The sequence below is a fragment of the Prunus persica genome, chromosome G6 (genome assembly GCF_000346465.2).
Source record: "Prunus persica cultivar Lovell chromosome G6, Prunus_persica_NCBIv2, whole genome shotgun sequence".
Classification (NCBI taxonomy): domain Eukaryota; kingdom Viridiplantae; phylum Streptophyta; class Magnoliopsida; order Rosales; family Rosaceae; genus Prunus; species Prunus persica.
In genome coordinates, this window is record NC_034014.1 from 18,150,606 (window position 1) to 18,167,808 (window position 17,203).

Consider the following 17,203-nt stretch of genomic DNA (forward strand, 5'->3'; position numbering starts at 1 on the left):
AGAACTACTACGTCTGTTCTCGAGATGAGAAAGTTGAACTATTATTTTTTTCAGAGTAAAGAGGTTTGGTTTGTAGCCCTTGAAACTATTTATAAGATTCAATGAAATTATGAAGTAGAATGATTGAATATGACTCTTGTCTGTATTCTGAAACAGTCAGTTCAGTTGCTAGCACTATGTCCGAGTGAAAAGAAAATGAGACAACCATATTGGAGTTTAACACAGGATCGCCCTGCTGTTGTCTCGGCAGAGTCAATTCCTTCTTCATGTGCTAACCTTGATGAGTTGAACAAAGTGGTAAGCTTGTTGAGGTCCGAGTTGTTTCAAGTAAAGCGGGAAAAGGACGTTCTTGAGTTAAAGGTCATACGGATGGAAAAACTTTTGGACCACTGTTTAGGTCCTCAGTTTAAGCAGGAAGTAAGGAGGGACCTAGCTTTACTAACAAAGAGGACAAATCGTTGTGTCATCTCACATCTATTTAAGGGAAGTGAGGAAATGGATGACATTCAATGGGATGAAGGGCCATGTAACAGAAATGAGGGAGAGGAAAAGGAAGATGAAGGGATTGAAGGGGGCGAAGGGCCAAGTAACAGAAATGAAGGAGAGGAAAAGGAAGAGGAGGGGATTGAAGGGGGTGAAGTGCAAGGAAAACCAAGTGAGGTAGAGGAAGCTCAAAGGAAAAGAAGTGAGGGAGAGCAAGTGAAAATAAAAAGCAGCAAGGGAGAGGAAGCGTAAAGAAAGAGCAGTGAAGGAGAAGAAGTGAAAAGAAAAAGCAGTAAGGGAGAGGAACTGCAAAGAAAGAGCAGTGAGGGAGAGGAAGTGAAAAGAAAAAGCAGTAAGGGAGAGGAACTGCAAAGAAAAAGCAGTGAGGGAGACCTACGGGGAGATGCTTACATGCCATGATATTGGTTGAACTTGGTTTAGGTACATGATGATTAAATAGGTTTTGGGAATGTCCAATTTCAAACTCATGTAAATACACAATAGAGACATACGAGTCCTTTTCGAATTCTACCTCTGCTCCTCAATTCTTCTTCGTCTTTCTCAATCTTAGTGTATTTTTGTTCATAATTTTAGGTTTAAGTTATTGGACAATAACAATTAGAACCAAAATAGTGGCAAATATTATAGCGGATGCATGCTTTCATTTCGATTAGTGTGATACTACGCTACGTTTATTCTCATATTGTGCTAAATGTATATGGAGCTGGATGCAGAGCATAGACAGAAAAATGAAGAATCTGAAATGGAGATGCTGAGGCTTGGTGAGGAGAAAAGTAAATGGATCTATAAATCTATTGCATGTAGGCAATGTAAATGGATAGGCAGATGAGTTTTTGAAGTTAGACACATGTCATTCCCATACATGGAATGTGTCTATGGAGTGTAAAGTTTTTTTGGGTTTAATGAAACAAACATCTGTGTAATATTAGCCTAACTCCTTCACGGCATTTACATAACTTTAACCAAACTGTATTGAATTGGGATTTAAAGACTGCATATGTGAATTGGGATTTGAAGAATGCATATGTGAATGGGGACTGATAGCTTTTTGAGTGTATTACATCATTGCAAAGTGATATGTCATCATTTATGCAAGCCACCATTCCAAATATCATATCCCAATCTTTAAGCCGTTCAACATGCCTTGACTTAATCGCAATGGGTTGCATCTTAATAAGGTAATTCTGTAAGGGGAATAAGCGGCTATGGCCTAGCCTCCAATGTTTTATTCAACCATGCCCTCTTTATAGAAACACATGAAAAAATGTCCCCAGGTGCAATGCTATAAAAACTCCCTATTGGTTTCGTATCGCCCATCGGGTTTGAATCCCTCTCTCTTTTATAATCGGTTAATAAATTCGTTGATTTTCTTTATTTTATTGATTTTGGGCAGCTCAGTAGAATAAAAGTAATGTATATTGGTGCATCTATATTACATGTATGTTGCGTCTATATTGCTTCTCTATTGCGTGCATATCTTACATTTATTGTATGTGTATTGATTGTTTATTGCTTACGAAGGAAATAAACAACAATATTATACAGGCAACAGACAAGCAATATACACACAACAGACAACAATATACACGCAATAGATATGCAATATACACACAATAGACATGCAATATACATCAGTCCCCAATTACACCAACCATAAGGAAGTCGTATTGAATAGGAAATTATACTTAACAGTTGTTCTTCCTACTAAAAGAAAGAATAAGGTCCGTTTTCCCCCTTAAATATTACTTGAGTGGTACTTTTGCCCCCAATAAACATGTAATATTGGAGCACTAACATGCGATATACATGCAGCAAACAATCAATAAACATTCAATATCAGGTTAATAACATGCGAAATACATGCAGTTAACAATTAATAAATCTTCAATAAACATGTAAACAATCAATAAACCTTCAATAAACATTCAATATCGGTTCAATAACATGCGAAATACATGCAGTTAACAATTAACAAACCTTCAATAAACATGTAAACAATCAATAAACCTTCAATAAACATTCAATATCGGTTCAATAACATGTGAAATACATACAGTTAACAATCAATAAACCTTCAATAAACATGTAAACAATCAATAAACCTTCAATAAATATTCAATATCGGAGCAATAACATGCGAAATACATGCAGTAAACAATCAATAAACCTTCAATAAACATTCAATATCATGCGATTTATATGCAGTAAGCAATCAATAAACTTTAATTATACGCAAATAAACAATCAATTTTCAAAAAAAATGTATTGTCTTATTATTGCATCATATTGGCCCTGTATTGCGATTTTATCGTCTTCGTATGACTTTATTTTTTTAAAGTAAGTCTTGGAAAGTTTTTGCTGGGTTTTAGACAAATAAATACTTCTGTTTAAATTCAATGTCAATCCACCTATTTCAAGAACAAAAATTACAAAATGGGTTTGAAAACTCATTGGTGGTGCGTGTAACATGTCTTTTTGGGGAGAAATTCCACAATCTTTGAAACCGTGCACTTAATTAGTCATTAAAAGAACAAATAATATGACAATTGATACAACTAATAAAACTAATACCAAGTCCTTAATGGACTTCAGCATATTCAGCACTGTAGCATCATACGTGTCATATTGCTGTTCTGCTTTAACGGAGGTTACATCAACCCATTCGAATCCATTGCAACTGGTGGCTCCCTAATTGCAGACATCATATATGCAAAATAATTCTGTCAGAGTTAGACCTAGGTTATTTTCACCCACATACATATTCTTGAAATGAAAACTTACATAGGAGGTTAGACACTTCCGAAATGGCTTCCCTCGATTTTTATCTGATTTTGAAACCCGAAGCACCATTGTAGCTCCACAATACTGACACCTCTTTGTTTGAGCGGGAGATGAAGACGAAGACATGTTGAATCTTCTCACTTGTACCTCTGCTCACTCAGATCTTCTCACTGAAACCTCTTCAGACTTATACTTTCTCACTCATAGTTCTCAGTCATACCCATTCACTCATAACCCTAAACTTCTCACTCAGCTCTCTCTCATCTCTGCCCAAATCGAATTATATCCTTCTTTTTTGTGTGTGGGGGGGTTGGTCACGATCTGGACACATGTACCATCAGAATTATGACACCTTTTACCCCGAAAAGCAGTATAATATTTCACTACCAAATATTAATCTGAAAATTGAGGGGACACTGCTTGAAATATATTATTTTATTTATATTTCATTAAGGCAACTAGTTGGATAAGAATCCATCATCATTGGTTCTATTTTAATAACATTACTAGGGGTAGTTTGGTGTGAGAAAATAAAAAAGTATCTGATGGGACCTTCTGTGACTAGTCAGTAATCCATCACATTTGTATCAATGAATTTGATGGCGGGAAAATCCTAAAAATGGCTGTGCAAATAGGTTATTAATTGACTTTTTGACTATCTGACTCTCTTTGCATTTTGATGACGTTTTCCCTTCTTTTGTCTTGAGTTTTAGGGTGTTGGGTTTAGTTTCTTTTAAAATGGTCAACTTGGAAAAACCCAAAGTGGAAACACCTTTTCAAAACACTACAAACAGAGGCTAAAACAAAACCAAAACCCCATATTTTCTCATTTCTCCCCTCTTCCACTCCTCAAATCGTTCCATTCCAAAAACATTTCAATGAATTCGAAACATTTCACTACACTCGGAGGAAAGAGAAGGAAGCATCTCCATTTGGATATGCCCCAAGCCTTCATCCCGGAGTTAGCTTGGTTTAAAGTGATGTTATACGTGGCAACCCAATCATCGGAAGATCTCTTCCGTATGGCATCTATGTGCCCATTGTTCCATACGTTGGCAAACACTCCACAAGTGTGGAACACCATTTCAATGGCAAAGTACCCAGACCATCCTAGCTGGTACCATGTCAATCCTCGGTTCAGCATTTCTTGCAACAATGTAGGGCTTGCGATAACCGTGAGTCGATATTTAGAGAAGCATTCGAAGTGTTTTTCATGCAAGGTAACGTGGAAGAGTTGTATGGGATGCGCATTGTAGCCACGGCAGGCCATATGGAAGCGGCATATCTAGTTGGACTACTTGGCATGTCTGGAATTGGTCAGTCAAAAGAGGATGCATTAGAATTCTTGTGTTCTTTGAATCGACGTAACAACATTGATATGAAAGGAACCAGGGATGCTTTGAGACGAAGATTAAGCCGAGTTTTCTCTGTTGCAAGACATATCGTAGATATGTTTTACTATGGGAAGATTAAGTTCAATCACTGCAGTGCTTGTAACAACAACAAATGGTGTTTTGTTATTCAAGGCTGGCCTACTGAAGAAAAGATAAATCCTGCCTTCTGGACTTGTTGTAATCAATGCAAATGGCACCGTGAGAGTATTTTTTTGGTTCAAGGTGATGTGTGTGTATGTTGTGCCAGGAAATCCATACCCTTATAATTAGTTGTAGTATGTTTTTATGGTTTTTATGCATTGTGGACTTGCTTCTCTTCAGCTTTAGGTTGGCTGGCTACGTTGTACAAATATTGTTTAAATGTTGGGTTTTAATCTATTTTGTCTGGTGTTTGTGCTGTCATAAACCGTTTTATGTATAAATGTATAATATATATATATTATATAGTGGAATGATTACTGACATCATAAACGGCTATAAATGACATTTTACTGACACAGATATTTTGCACAACTGCAATCTTAATATTTGGTAAACGAAAAGGCATGCATGGAGTGAGTAGGTGTCTTTTCACCAGTGCTTGGGAATGACATTTTCTCACTTAGCATATTCCAAATGATTTGGTTACACATTTCTTAAGCAAAACTTGAATAGTGAATGACTTTGAATAATTTTTTCCTGATGTTGTAGAATGGATGGCTTGTATATTTCCATTTTATTTTTCAAAACATCCCTTAAACCTAAAAAAGAAAAAAAAAATAACAAATTGAAGAAGAGAGAAATTGATTAGCACTAGAAATGGTCTATTCGCACGAAAAATAAAAATTTTAAAAAAAATTGGAGTAAATATAATTAACAAATGTATAGGCTAAAAAGTAATATAATAATAATAATAATTTAGGATAAATAATAATAAGATACTAATATAGCATAACCATGAAACAGGGAATTCAGTAGTAAGATGAAGTATCAATGAGTTCGTAGCAATTTTCAGAACATTATTGTGATTTTTGTGTATTTAGTTATGAATTTTCCAAGAAAAAGTAATAAAATAATAATTTATGGTAAAAGGCAAGGATGTGGCCATGTTGACTAACGTACACTTGTGCAAGTGGTGAAAGGTGACAGGCTGAGATCGTGCCAGGTGTCCTCTTGCAATTACTCTGGCTTTTTTAGTGCAAAAATCTTTGAAAAAAAGGTAATAAATAGTAGGAAAATCCTAAAAATACTCCGAAAATTACCCTAGCCTCCTTGTGACGTTATAAAACTAGGGGAACCTATAAATTATCCGTCTCGCAATGAAAAAATCCAATTTGTTTTAGATAACTCACTTTCTTTTTAACCCTAAGTATTTATGTTTGTTAACTTTAACTTCAATAACCTACATCAACAAGTATCTCCCGTTAATGTTTGGAATTATTTTTTAAAATGCATAACCATGAATCTGGGAATTCAGCAAAGGAGATGGAGTCTCAATGAGTTCGTAGCAATTTTCGGATCATTTTTCTAATTTTTGTGTATTTAGTTATGAATTTTCTGAAAAAAATTAATAAAATAATAATTTAGGATAAAAGGCAAGGATGTGGCCATGTTGACTGACATACATTTGTGCAAGTGGTGAAAGGTGAGGAGCTGAGATTGCGCCAGGTGTCCTCTTGCAATTATTTTGGCTTTTTTAGTGCAAAAATCTTTGAAAAAAGGTAATTAATAGTAGGAAAATCCTAAAAATGCCCGAAAATTACCCCGGCCTCCTTGTGACATTATAAAACTAGGAGAACCTATAAATCATCTATTTCACAATGAAAGAATCCAAATTGTTTTAGATAACTCACTTTCATCTTAACCCTAAGTATATATATTAACACTTTACCTTCAATAACCTACTTCAACAAGCATCTCCCGTTAATGTCCGGAATTATTTTTTAAAATGCGTAACCATGAATCGGGGAATTCAACAAGGGAGATGGAGTGTCAATGAGTTCGTAGCAATTTTTGGATCATTTTTCTAATTTGTGTGTATTTAGTTATGAATTTTCTAAGAAAAAGTAATAAAATAATAATTTAGGATAAAAGGCAAGGATGTGGCCATGTTGACTGACGTACACTTGTGCAAGTGGTGAAAGGTGACGGGCTGAGATCCCAGGTGTCCTCTTGCAATTATTTTGGCTTTTTTAGTGCAAAAATCTTTGAAAAAATGTAATAAATAATAGGAAAATCCTAAAAATGCCCTGAAAATTACTCCGACCTCCTTGTGATGTTATAAAACTAGGGGAACCTATAAATCATCTGTTTCGCAATGAAAAAATCCAAATTATTTTTACATAACTCACTTTCCTCTTAACCCTAAGTATATATTTTTGTTCACTTTAACAAGTATATTTCCTTAATATTCGTTATATAACTTGTAATAATACAAGAATTAGTTTCCTTTCATACATAAGGATGTAAAATTATCTGTTTTGTTAAAATAATGTACATATATAATAATTGCACATGCTTTGAAGCCATCATTGCAACTGCGCCTAGAGCTTTGAACACGTCAGAGGTATTCAATAAGTTGTCCATATGACTCCGCATTGGGAATCAGTAATATATTTTCTATCATGTCCAATCACATAAAATAATGCCATACTTTTTCTGAAAAACCTCACACCAGTCAAGCAGTTTTAAAATATTAGTGAATATTTGTCCTAGTCTATATGAGTGATTATATATTCAGTCTGCATTTTTTTTCACAGTATATGTTAACTTTGAGAGGGTTCCACAAACATATAATATAAAGAAAGAAAGCAATAGTAGGAGATGAACCAGTACAAAAAACAATATATAAGTGGTACATAATAATTCCATAACCTTGTCACAAACGCACTCACAAATGCTTTTCCATAAACCTTGCCCTAACATATAATAAATAAAGTGTTAGTACGAAAATCGTATTGGCATTTCCTAGGCTGTAGTATAGGTTGAAAATTAGTTTGTGAGGAATTGCTACTGGAAGTTTTGGCACTACTCTTTCAATCTCATACCTCTGAGGCATGATTTGACCGATATGAGAAACTGATTTCAAGTAACTCATGACATCATCATGCATTCATTATAGGATTCCTAATTAGAGTTATTTTCACTCAAAGTATTTTTTATCTTAATCTTATTTTTAATAGGATTAGATTTTATCTCTTAATATTACTTTCCTAGTTAAACTCTATTTTGATTTAGATTAAAAATATTATGTTTTCATTATCTTGGACTTGGAAAGTATGTTTTAATGAATATCCTATTTGGTTCCGTGTTTACATCTTGATATATATTGTTTCATTGAATAAACAATTGATTGAGTGCAACTGAGAATATGACGAAATCATATAGGACTCTATGACCATCAAATTAAATGCATGGCAAGATATTGAGTTGTGGTTGTGGGTCCTCTCGTGGATTGTGGAGAATAAGTTTTGTATAAATCATTGTGTGCATCTCTTAGGTTTGGACAGCTTTTGATATTTGTGATGAGCATATAGAATTCTTAAGCAAAAGCTGATGTGCATATATTTGAGATAAATCATCAAGTGTTCTATGTTTACTTGGTGATTTATCAAACACTTTAATAATTCATATTGCATTCATATGCATGTCGGTGACTCATACGGTTGAGGGCACTAAAATCGTGGTGGCGGTTTTCCTCCGGTGAGCTTGAAGCAATCGTGGCCAGTATTGCGTTCAACATAAGGAGTGTCGAAGATCATCCCGTAACAGAAGTTGAGTCACGAAGAAGTCGGTAAACATTATATCTAGAATGAGTCTAGGATAAGTGTGTGAGTACTTCTTGTAATCATTGTTCTATAGTGGATTTGAGTTGGACTAAGGAGTCCCGTGGATTTTCCCCAGAGGTGGGATTTTACCATGTAAAATAATTCTCTGCGTGTTATTTTATTTTAAGCTTTGCACATCTCAGGATTGATAACATATCAATCCTGCTTCAAAGGTTGATCATTATTTATTGCAAAAATTCGAATTAGCTTGTTTAACTTTCTCCAGGCATATATAGATATCCTACAGGTATTTTCAATTGGCATCAGAGAAGGTTGCTGGACATACTCAGCTAGATCTAACATACCTTAGGATGGATCGTGCCGCTGGTTCTGTTGCACACCCACCATACTTCGATGGCCACAACTATGGTGCTTGGAAGGCTAAAATGAAGTCCTTTCTTTGGTCCTTAGATGAACGTGTATGGTATACAGTGGTTCATGGATTTTCTGATCCCACAAAGAAGATCGGAAAAGGAGATGAAGAAACCACAGTTCTCAAATCTAGAGAGGAGTGGACCACTGCAGAAGCCACACACAGTACCTATAATCAAAAGGGGTTAAATGCTATATTTACTGCTGTCTCTTCCGATCAATTTGAATATATATATCTAGTTGTGATACTTCTAAGGAAGCTTGAGATATTTTGCAGGTCACCCATGAAGGAACAGATACTGTTAAGGGAGCCGAGCTTCAAATGCACACTCTACAGTTTGAGACAATCATGATGGATGAGAATGAAACCTTTTCTGAATTTTATGCCAAAGTTTACGTTATTGTGAATGCATGTTCAAGTTTAGGTGAAAAAATTCCAGAAGATAGGGTGGTGAAAAAGATTTTAAGGTCCTTGCCTCAACGTTTTCACCAAAAATCACAGCCATTGAAGAGATTCGTAACCTGAATACTATGAAAGTTCGTGAACTCATAGGGTCGCTTCAAACCTATGAGATGAAGCATCTAGCTCCTAAGAAGAATAAAAGCGTTGCTCTTAAAGTAGTTGATAAAGAAGATGGTGAACACCAATCTGAAGAATTCAATTGGGAGGAATTTGCTTATCTTTCACGACAATTCAAGAAGTTTTTCAAATATCAAAATTCCAGAAGTCATGATTCAAGAAATCACTCAGGTATAAATTCAAAAGTTAAACATGGTGATTATACTGATGGTAATGTAAAATCTCGCAAGTTCACTGAGAAGAAAACCACTAAAGAGAGAGTCAAGTGCTATGAATGCGAAGGATATGGACATATATCCTCTGAATGTGCCAACACACAAAAGAAGCAAAATGGCAAAGCCAAAGCACTGAATGTAACCTGGAGTGACTGTGATTCAGAATTAGAAAGTGAAGAAAATACCATTGCATTAATCACCACTGTCAGTTTGGATAAGGCACAGCAAATCAATGGGAATGATGAAGAACCAAACATTGGTTATGTGCTGGAAAAGTATGACGATCTGCTAGCTGCTTCTCAGAAACTTAATCAACACAACAAAGAGCTTGCCAAAAAGGTTGCTATGCTGGAGCTCGAAAACAGTAGGATTGCCAGGACATTACAATCCTCTGCTGCTGAACCAGAATCAATTGGTGAAGGTATGTATGAAAAATTGGAAATACTACAAAAAAAATGCATTGATCAAAATAAATTGATTGATTCTTTGACTTCTAACAAACAAGTTCTTGAAATTGAGCTTAAAAGTTCAAAGGAAAGGATTATTGCTTTGACAATTGGTGCAGAAAAGATTGACAAAATGATGAGCATGGGTCGAAGAGATGGAGACAAACGTGGCTTGGGTTTTGATTCAGTAAACAAGCCTTCCGCTGTATCCGTCACAAAGTTTGTCAAACCATCACTTTCTACTGGTATTTCCACCTCTCAAACACCTTGGAGATTCATACCTACGTGTCACTATTGTGGAACTCTTGGACACATCCGACCAAAATGCAAACTGCTTCAACAGATTTCAGTAAGTCAAAAACCCACTAAGGAGGGACAGGTAAGAATTTAGCACAAGATTTCTTATCTTGTAAAAGAGGTAAGTAGGTTGTCAAAACTTTCTCGTTCCTTATCTTTACCAACTTCAAATCTAGTGTGGAGGAGAAAGGATAATCAAAACTGCTTGGTGGCAATTTCAAACGATACACATCAAACTAATGTTCCTGAAATATTAGATGTGAAATGTTTTGTTGCTTTTATTGCTCTGTCTGACTCTAAATCTAAATCTTGGTATTTTGATAGTGGATGTTCAAGACACATGACCGGTGAGAAATCATATTTTTTAGAAATCTCTACAGAAGGCGTGAGTGGAATGGTCACTTTTGGAGATGGAAGAAAATCCAAGATTTTGGGCAAAGGAAGGATTATGGCAATTGGTACACCTAACTTGGACAATGTTTTATTAGTTGAAAATCTTCAAGCAAATCTCATCAGCGTAAGTCAACTTTGTGATGAAATGGGTGAGGTAAGTTTTACTAAAATCCAATATATTGTCAATAATCAAGATGGATCAAATGTGATGACTGGAAATAGATCACCCGACAATTGTTATTGTTTTTCCACTAATGAAGTTTCTCAAGTTTGTTTTAGGACAAGTAAAGATCATCTTGATTTATGGCATCAACGTTTGGGACATATGAATTATCAAGATTTAATTAAATTGTCCAACTGTGAATCTGTAAGAGGATTGCCCAATCTTTCAGGTAAACGTGAGGGTGTCTGTGAAGGGTGCCAACTGGGGAAGCAAACCAAAAACCCTCACAAAGCTACAACCTCAATCTCTACTTCTAAAACTTTGGAACTGATGCATATGGACTTAGTTGGTCCAATACAAGTTGCTAGCTTAGGAGGAAAGAAATATATCCTTGTCTTAGTAGATGATTTCTCACGTTTTACTTGGGTGCATGATAAGACAGAAGCTTTTAATTCCTTCTATGTTTTGTACAAGCTAATCATGAATGAAAAATATGACAGTAACTCTTGTATCATGAGAGTTAGGACAGACCATGGAACGGAATTTGAAAATCAAGCTTTCTCTAAATTTTGTTCTGAAAAAGGAATAAAACATGAATTTTCTGCTCTAATCACTCCCCAACAAAATGGGGTAGCTGAAAGGAAAAATAGAGTCCTTCTTGACATGGCTCGTGTCTTGTTGAAAAGTGCCAATTTGACAGATTATTTTTGGGCTGAAGCCATTTGTACTGCATGCTATACATCTAACCGTGTGTTTTTCAGGCCACATACCAAGAGCACTCCATATGAAATCTGGAAAGGGAAGAAACCAAATGTCAAGCGCTTAAGGACTTTTGGTAGTAAATGCTACATTTACAAAGACAGGGAGTATCTTGGAAAATTTGATGCAAGAAGTGATGTTGGAATATTTCCTGGATATTCTATGAATAGTCGAGCATATATGGTGTTTAATAGTCGCACTAAAATAATAATGAAATCAGCTAATGTGGTTGTAAATGACACTTTTATATTGTAGGTTGAACCAAGCAGTGAAGATACAGATCTAGAAATTCACGAACCTGTAGATGGTACTGGAATTGATTTTGAGGATTGTAACCAGCATTTCAATCCTGTGATACGCAGACCTGGTGCTAAACAAGTTCAGAAAGATCACTCACCCTCTGATGTTATTGGAAATGTTAATGATAAAATGAGAACTCGACAACAAGTTTGTAATGAGGTAACCAATTTCTGCTATGTATCCTTTATTGAACCTAAGAGTGTAGCAGATGCTCTTGCAGATAATGACTGGATTCTGGCTATGCAAGAGGAATTAAATCAATTCAAAAGAAATGATGTGTGGTACCTTGTTCCACGTCCCAAAGACACAAATGTAATTGGTACCAAGTGGATCTTTCAAAATAAGACAGATGAGAAAGGGCAAATCATGCGCAACAAAGCTAGACTTGTTGCCCAAGGTTATACTCAAATTGAAGGTTTGGATTTTGATGAGACCTTTGCTCCGGTTGCGCGTTTAGAATCTGTTCGATTGTTGCTATCCATTGCATGCTATCTTCGGTTCAAGCTTTATCAAATGGATGTCAAGAGTGCGTTTCTAAATGGAGTTTTACAAGAGGAAGTCTATGTGGAACAACCTGTAGGTTTTCAAGATCCTATCCATCCCAATCATGTATATCGTCTGAAAAAGGCTCTCTATGGACTCAAACAAGCCCCGAGAGCATGGTATGATAGACTGTCCACACACCTTCTTCAAAAAGGGTACACACGTGGTAGCATTGATAAAACCCTCTTTGTCAAAAGAACCAAACAGGACTTAATGGTTGCTCAAGTATATGTGGATGATATTGTTTTTGGATCTACTTCTGACCTACTTGTTAAAGAATTTCATGAGGTAATGCAAACCGAATTTGAGATGAGCATGTTTGGTGAACTAAATTTTTTCCTTGGCTTACAGGTCCAACAATTTAATGGAGGCATGTTCATATCTCAAACAAAGTATGCCAAAAACCTAGAGTCCAAATTTGGTCTGGAATCTGCCAAACCCATTCGGAATCCTATGAGCACAAGCACCAAACTTTCCAAGGATTCATCTGGCAAAAGTGTCGATCAAAAACTATACAGAAGCATGATTGGCAGTTTGTTATATTTGACTGCCAGTAGACCAGACATCTCTTTCAGTGTTGGACTTTGTGCTCGCTTCCAATCCGATCCCAAAGAATCACATCTACTTGCTGTGAAAAGAATTCTTCGCTATGTAAGTGGCACTACAACCTTTGGTGTATACTACTCATTTGACTCAAATGTTGAACTTGTAGGCTATTCCGATGCGGATTGGGCAGGGCGCATTGATGATAGGAAAAGCACAACTGGCGGATGCTTTTACATAGGCAACAACCTTGTTTCCTGGTTTAGCAAGAAGCAAAATTGCGTCTCTCTCTCCACAGCTGAGGCCGAGTACATAGCTGCTGGGAGCTGCTGCACACAGTTGTTATGGATGAAACAAATGCTAAATGACTATGGCATTCATCAAGGTAAAATGGTAACGTTTTGTGATAACATGAGTGCAATTAATATCTCTAAAAATCCAGTTCAACACTCTCGCACAAAACACATTGATATTCGTCATCATTTTATTCGTAAATTGGTGGAAGAGAATGTGCTCTCGCTTGAATTTGTCTCTACTGAAAAACAATTAGCTGATATTTTCACCAAACCTCTAGACAATCTACGGTTTGAAACACTTCGACAGTCATTAGGTATCTGTGCTCTAGATTAATTCGATGTCTACTGAATACCAAAGCCTATTATATGCTGCATGATATTTAAATTACTTTCTGCTTTCATAAATCTGTCCAGCTCGTGCAAGGATTGTTAGGTCGTATCAATCCTTTAGTTGTCTGAACATATTTGTTGATCTTAGATTGGGCTCTGGTACTGCACTCCATTGAGAACATAGCTCATAGCTTCTCACAAAGGTTTCCACTGTCTTGGTGCTTCATAAACTTCATTAAATGATCCATCCATCTATTTAATTTTATTTGCACACCACACTCTTTTCCTTGAAGTCCCTTGAATATCTCTTCTCAGGCACTAGTCTCTCTTTGGATTACCTGAACACTACTATGCGTAAGTTCTTGATCTGTTTACTTAAAAAATAAAAATAAAAAGGTGGTGACTTCTCATTGCTCAGTAACCGGGCCTCTTGTCTAACCAACGTCGAGGTTCGAGTCAACAGGTTGTGATGATTTGCTATCCTTGCTTATCTTTGGAGCCTTCATGATTCGGATCAGTATTTCCCCAGGGGTGCTTTATCACCCAGTTGCTTCCGGTCATATGCCGTGAGCACACTGATTGACCATCCGTTACATGGATCATGTCGAAAGCTAAATAAAGTAAGCCACCAAAACTTTAAAAAAAAAAAAACTGATCTGCTTATACTTACAGTGCACTCAGTGTTTGTGTCATCTTTGGTGGGATTAGTCTTGGGTGGACATATTTTTTGTGCTTAATTGAACGGAGTTCACTTCACATCTTTGCTTCTTGATGGTGGACTCATTTGATGGTGTTCATTTTTCACCATGCTTGTGGTATGCCTCATTGATTATCAGTGAGTTTGTGTGTTAAATGTGGTCACTTGCTTTTGCCTCTGCATACTTTGCTTCTTATGTGTTTCAGACAGCGATGGGTCTGCTACTACCGTCTCTTCTTGCTCACATACTTGGCATGTTTATGACTGGAAAATAATTACATCTTCCAGAGCGCTTTGGGTCTGCATAACAAGTGTGTTTTATGTCTTGGGTGTTTTGAGTCTTCTGTCCTAAGTGTGTTGCTTTTGTTCTTGTTATGTCCTATTCTTTATTTTATTTATACATTTAAAAAAAAAAACTGACTCTATGACAGCCACACGGTGCGTTTTACTTTGGGTGTTTAAGCTGTGCAGTTAGGTCGACTTCCTCGGTCACATTTGGTCTCTCTTCCACCCCATTGCCGTCTTCCAGAGTTTTTAGCATTTGCTACTCTGTGTTTTGCTCCGTCGCGTCCCCATGGTCACCACACGGAGCCGTTAGTCTTCTTCCTCCGCTGCCACTACTCACCCTCCTTCTCGCTCCTTGCGCCGCCGGACTGATGCCTCTCCTTCTTCAGTTGTCTCTCCGGCTGACACCTCATCTCGGCCGTCCTCCTCCCGGCGCTCACGCTCCAGCCCCATGTCTCGAGAGTCTCCTCAACCACCGGTCTCTCACTTTGTGTCTCCGGTGTGCTCTACTTGGTATACAGCAGTGGTTTGTCATCGTCCCATGTTAATCGAAGAGGACTTCGACCTCTCTAGCTTTGGCCCCACATTTGTTGATTTTCTCTCCAGGCATCGTCTCTTGCCATTGGTTCGAGGGTTGCCTCTGCCAAATTTCCAGATTGTTCGGGAATTTTATGCCAATTTCCCCGATGTCTCCGCTACCTCTGTTGCTCTGTTTGGGTTGGTTGTGAGTGTGCGTGGAATTGCCATTCCGCTCAGTTTCTACTTTATTTCGGCTGCCCTTGGTTTGACTCCTCTTCGCTCTGGCAGTTCCTGTGAACCGGTTCCAGGATTTCTTCCGCGCCGTCAGCTGGTGAATCGCCTCTATGTGTCTCCACCCAAGGTGCTCCCCACCGAGCTCTCTTCGGGTATGATGTCTCAGTGGACCCGTACTCTATATATGCTTGTGCGAAATTATCTGAATCTCACTTCCCAACATGGGAAAGTGAGTTGGAAAGCTGCTCATATTCTTTTCCAGCTTGTGATTGAGCAATCTGTAAGTGTTGAGTTCTATGTTCGTGAAAGCCTCATTGTCGTTGGTGCTGCAAATGCCACCGTTCCAACTTCCAGTCTTGTTCTTCCTCAGATTATCACCGCCTTGGCTACTCATGCTGGTGTCCCTGCACTGCCGACAGATGACATTGGCTCATCCGACGCCATCAAAGTCAACAACCGGGTCACTTTACACCGCAGCGATGCTCACTGTTCTTCTGGTGGTTTCTCCATTGAGCAACAGGCTCTTTTGGATTCTCTCTCTGCATCCCATCAAGTGACGCATGCACTTCTTCGTCGCATCTGGGATCGTCTTGACACCTATAGTGAGCTGTTGCTGTCACTTGCAGGGCACATTCAGCCTCCTGATCCTCCTTGTCCTCCTCGGGCTCGCAGTCTCTAAGGTTCCTTTGTTCTGTTTCTGGATTGTTCTATTTTGACGTTATCTCTGTGTTCCTTTGGATTTCCTACACAAAAAGGGGGAGAATATTTTGTGGTACATATGAGGTTTAGGGGGAGTAGACATTTTGTGGTACATATGAGATTAAGGGGGAGTAGATGTTTTCTGTCCCTAGAAGTAGAATTTGTAGTACTTTGCTTAATCTCTTGACATATGAAAATTTGCTGTTTATCTGTGCTAAGTTCTGGTTATTATTATATCATTCTATTATGCTTCACTGGTAGTCTGCTTGTTGGTGTGCAGACAATGCAAGTATTGAATCTCTGTTTGACACAGCAAAGTTGGTTATGTAGTTTTGTTTCCTTGTAAACGTGTTTGATATGTAATCCAATGTTTTGTCCAGGAAATGCCAAAGGGGGAGATTGTTAGTACGAAAATCGTATTGGCATTTCCTAGACTGTAGTATAGGTTGAAAATTAGTTTGTGAGGAATTGCTACTGGAAGTTTTGGCACTACTCTTTCAATCTCATACCTCCGAGGCATGACTTGACCGATATGAGAAACTGATTTCAGGTAACTCATGACATCATCATGCATTCATTATAGGATTCCTAATTGGAGTTATTTTCACTCAAAGTATTTTTATCTTAATCTTATTTTTAATAGGATTAGATTTTATCTCTTAATATTACTTTCCTAGTTAAACTCTATTTTGATTTAGATTAAAAATATTATGTTTTCATTATCTTGGACTTGGAAAGTATGTTTTAATGAATATCCTATTTGGTTCCGTGTTTACATCTTGATATATATTGCTTCATTGAATAAACAATTGATTGAGTGCAATTGAGAATATGACGAAATCATATAGGACTCTATGACCATCAAATTAAATGCATGGCAAGACATTGAGTTGTGGTTGTGGGTCCTCTCGTGGATTGTGGAGAATAAGTTTTGTATAAATCATTGTGTGCATCTCTTAGGTTTGGACAGCTTTTGATATTTGTGTTGAGCATATAGAATTCTTAAGCAAAAGCTGATGTGCATATATTTGAGATAAATCATCAAGT